The sequence below is a fragment of the Penaeus chinensis genome, chromosome 36, assembly GCF_019202785.1.
Source record: "Penaeus chinensis breed Huanghai No. 1 chromosome 36, ASM1920278v2, whole genome shotgun sequence".
Lineage (NCBI taxonomy): Eukaryota > Metazoa > Arthropoda > Malacostraca > Decapoda > Penaeidae > Penaeus > Penaeus chinensis.
Genome location: NC_061854.1, coordinates 16,225,407 through 16,230,406, shown reverse-complemented (window position 1 = coordinate 16,230,406; position 5,000 = coordinate 16,225,407). Strand labels below are relative to the sequence as shown.

General features: G+C 34.9%; 1 long non-coding RNA gene across 1 annotated transcript in view; it reads left to right on the top strand.

The window, feature by feature from the left end:
- The first annotated feature begins 2,652 nt into the window (after positions 1-2,652).
- Positions 2,653-5,000, top strand: part of LOC125045125 — a 4,740-nt gene continuing 2,392 nt past the window's right edge. Inside the window, exon 1 of the long non-coding RNA XR_007116528.1 lies at positions 2,653-2,779. This is a non-coding gene — a long non-coding RNA (uncharacterized LOC125045125). The remainder of the gene's footprint in view (positions 2,780-5,000) is intronic.

Genomic DNA, 5,000 nt, shown 5'->3' with positions numbered 1-5,000 from the left:
ATCATCCTTATGAATATGAATCCTACATAATCATACTAATACTACTATTAATGATAATTATAACAAAATTACTATCATCATTACCATCATTAATATTATCACTACCATTATCATTATTACTATTATCATCCTTACTCTTTTGACGATCGATTTGGAAAACAATATCGTAACAGATGCTATGTTAAAGGACTTCACAGTACCTATTGAGATGTTACTCAGTTATTAGTGTCATAATTATGCAGGCCAATTAGCCTTTGATTGATGTCATATAGATATATCATAGCAAGAATATATAGTGTTGACAGCTGTTGATATGCTGACATGTTTCTCTATGGGAATGCTGCCGTAAAGATGTTTGTTAAAGGAGATATCGATTTTTATAGGCTGTAAATTAGTTATTTTTAATATATGTAGGTAGGATGTTTGATTTGTTTCTATCGCTGAATATGAAAGGGAATAATACTTAAGCCTTTGGTCTGAACAATTCAAGAAATACTATTCTCTTCTTCTGAGTAGAATACGATGAATTTATTATCTTTTCCAATAATGAATAATAAAAAGGTTATCGATTAAGGGAAAGAGATAATTCATTCAAACACACATAATCTGTAGAAAGTAGAAAGAAATTTACTTAATAACCACAAAGAATTCGAAGAAGCTAAAAGCATGCTGGACCCCATGTTCTAAAAGCTGCCTTCATGTTCTGCACCCTCCTCCTTTGCCACGAAGAAACTGGAACTGAATATACCAAAGAAAAAAAAAAAAAAAATAGTAAAGGAAACTAAGCCAATAACCACTTAAAAAGATGTAGTTGAAGAAGAAGAAACAACTTTTCGGCTTTACTAATGATCTGCATCAGCACTAGCGCCCAAAGCAGACAAAGTTAGAGAGAATGCGAATCACACCTTTACCGTTCCCGAACTTGGCTTCAAAGTAAGGAGGCAAAATCTCCCAAAGTTATGGAAGTGCTGATACAAAGGATCTATAAAAAGAAAGGAAGAAAGAAAAAGAAAATAGAAATAAAGAACACTGAATGTTGTGAAACATACCGAAAGCAGACGCATAAGTAAATAATATGAAAAAGTGAAATGACCAATATAAAATAAAATAAAAAGGTATCAAAAAAATAAAGTAGAAAAGTAGAAATGAGGAAAACATTAAGCAAGACTAAATGAAAGAACAAGGCAATGAAAAAAAATTAACAAAAAAAAAAGTGAAACAAGTAAGGAAACAGAAGAAGAAAGATTCATAGAAACTGTAAGCTCGAAGCAACTAAGTATGATACAGAACCAAGAGCAAGAGTGAACTAAAAGCCAAATTTCTTTGAAAGTCAAAATTTTTGGAAACAACTGAACAACATGGTAAATATTGATGAAAATAGCAAAGAGACACAACTCAGGAACCCATTTGTTTCTACTTAGAACAAAAATACAAGGTAACTGCAAGTCAGGCAGAAAAGGAAGAGAGTGAAAGCGTAAGTATGCTGAATCGATGCAAATTCCCTTTGATTCAAATGTTCTTTTTTTGGGAAAGCACTTTAAAGTACGAGAAATAAAGATGTCGCACTGACAACTTGCAAGTAAGAACAAGCTAGGGGATATCCACATTGTCCTAATCGTCGTTCATGAAGTAGCAGTTTAGAGAGTCGTCAAACAACGTAGATGGGATAGAAATCAACAAATTATTGAATATAACATATAGAAACATTATATATAAATATATATATATTGTGTTTGTTGGTAAGACTGTTTAAGTACGTGATGTGGTGATGTGTACGACTGTGAAAATCTTTAATCAGTACAAATACGAAACCTACATGATTCATAGATCGTCGGTTACTGATATGTCAGTTTGTACAGTTACATAAACATACTAATTGGTAATAATACACACAAACATACACCACATTCATATTATAAATTATTATGCATATAATATGATACATATGCATGCATTTATATTTTATATATATATATTATATAGTATATATATGTTTTGTTATTGTGGTGTGTGTGTGTGTGTGTGTGTGTTGTGTGTGTTGTGTGTATTTGCGTGTGTATTATAATTGACTTTATCCGTGTACAAATACAAAACATACATGCATTCATACGTAACTACAGAAATTCATATATACAATCATGCATACATATAGTATCTTACATCAAAACATATTACACATATATGTGTGTACATACACCACAACACCACACTCACAACCACCAAATCTCATTGTAATATAATATATAATTATATATATATGCATATACATATGTATACATACATGCTTATATGCATATATATATATATATATATATATATATATATATAAGTACATATATATGTATATATATAAGTACATACATATGTGAGTGTGTGTGTGTGTGTGTGTGTGTGTGTGCATGTATGTATGTATGTATGTATATATCCAAGCCTGCCAACGCAATTATACACTTGTACCTATTAATGTGTCAACAAAGAAATAAATGCAAAGAGCCGAGGCACACGTTCCCAGCAGCGTGGTAACGCGCCGAACACATGTCACGGAAATGCTACGAATGTCTTTCCAAGTGATTCACTTCCTGACAGTATCTTAATTCTAAAACTTGAGAGTTATTGAAGATAATCGAAAAAAATGAGCTTGGTAATCAGCGCGAGTGAAAGCGCGTTCTCCTCCGATGACTCACGCGAATCTCTCCGTTCGGGAGAGTGAGCAGAAACGAGACCTAAGGAGGGTTGGACACTTTTCCCCATCAAAACAACACATTTTCCCTTGTTCCTAGTAAGTATCTTTACTTATTTTTAGCTCGTCTGAATATATGAAAGTCTGGATATTCGAATCTATCTGCTGGCGACTGGTAAAGAATTAACCAAAGTGGCTAAACGGGTGAGATGTTTAGAAATGTCAGACACGTAGTTGGTGAACTGTTCTGCTGCTTGAGGCGAAGAGTGCCGATGCCGTCCCGAAAAGGATTGCATTTGATATAATCGTTTAAAATGCATTCTTTAAATAGTATAATGTTAAAAGTCATTTGTAAAAGATTGTTTGAAATGCTTTGTGTGCCGGTGTCACGAAATCTCTCTTCATAATACAGCTACAGGTATGGTTCGCAGTAACGTACTGTATATTCAATGTATCAAATGCCATTAGAAAGAATATTTGATGTGCCGAGTAGATCCTTGATTAAACACAAACTCAGACTCTCTTCCTCGTGGAGGGTCATAAACAAGCATGCAATAGCTGAATTCTTAGGAATGTAAGTCAAGTGTGAAGAACATATTTAAACTGTAGATGGATACTGAATGCGGATAATAAGCATAGGGAATCTCATGTTAAGGAAAGGAGGGAGGAGGAGAGTCTGAGGATGGGGAAGAGGAGAAGAGGTAGATAGGTAGGTAGATAGATAGATTGTTTGATAGATAAATATATATGTATATATATATCATTCTCTCTCTCTGTCTCACTAAACACACACACACACACACACACACACACACACACACACACACACACTTACTTATATATATATATATATATACACACATATCTATCTATCTATCTATCTATCTATCTATCTATCTATATATATATATGGACACACGCACACACACACACACTCGTATACATAGAGAGAGAGTCAGTGAGTCAAACAAGCGGAAACTGAACTAACGATAAAGAGGGAAGAGAGGAAGAGGAGGTGAAATAAACAGATAAATAGATATACAGACAGAATATTTGAGAGAGAGAGAGAGAGAGAGAGAGAGAGAGAGAGAGAGAGAGAGAGAGAGAGAGAGAGAGAGAGAGAGAGAGAGAGAGAGAGAGAGGAAGTCACGTAAGCGGTAACTGTACAAGCGATAAGATTAAATTATCGAAGATTTAAATTGTGTCTGTCTTGCTTACTAAAACTTTTATTTTCTCATTTACATGTTTTGTAAATGTATGTGCCCCTTATTGCCCTCTCTCTCAAGAGAAAAATAAATGAACAGCAAAGACACACACTGTATGAATCAGCCGACCACCAAAGAGAACGTGATTTTGATAGGGGGAAACTAACTTATTCTGCGGCGCTCCCTTGCTAGTGTGTCCCTCTGGTTGGTAATTATTTTATATCGTTATCATCCTTCTTCCTGTTCCGATTGGCACAAGCGCGCTAGCACGCACACACACACACACACACACACACACACACACACACACACACACACACACACACACACACACACACACACACACACACACACACACACACACACACACACACACACATCTCCATTTTCTCCATAACCCTCTTTTTCATGAAACTGAGGGCCATTTCCTGAGACGTCTGCCAAAAGTACAAGCGAAAGATCAGTCAGGGTGGTTTACTGTTGCCTTCCCTGACAGTGTTTTTATTGAGACAATGTTTCCAAGACGAGTTGCCATTTTCACACTTTACTGCACCTTCACCACTACAGAAAACATGTTATGAGTTTAGGAATGAAAATTAACATGACCTATAGAGATGTGTATCATTATGCAGGGAAAATCTTTAATAGGTGCCCTTCGTGTGTATATGTGTGTGTATATATGCGTGTGCGTGCGTACGTGCGTTCGTGTATGTATGTATGTATGTATGTATGTATGTATGTATGTATGTATGTATGTATGTATGTATGTATGTATGTATGAATATACACGCATGGATATATGTAGATATACTGTGCATAAAGGAATATATATTGTGTAAATTTTTGCTCGCTGACTCGGTCGTACATTTGTCGTCTTATTCCGAACTTTCAGGTTTTAGTTTATCGTTTGTTACCAAATGCAACGCTAATCATTGCTTAGATTATATTAAAGGTCTTGATAGTTCTCTTGCGAAACAAAATTTATCCTCGATTAAAGAACTCAGCTACTTTAAAGATACCATGTTAAATCCAATTCTTGATTGACTTGACGATTTCAAAGGTTTACCCCACCGTTATCTTTTGGCCACTGAATCGCTTGTACGTAACTTGGACAT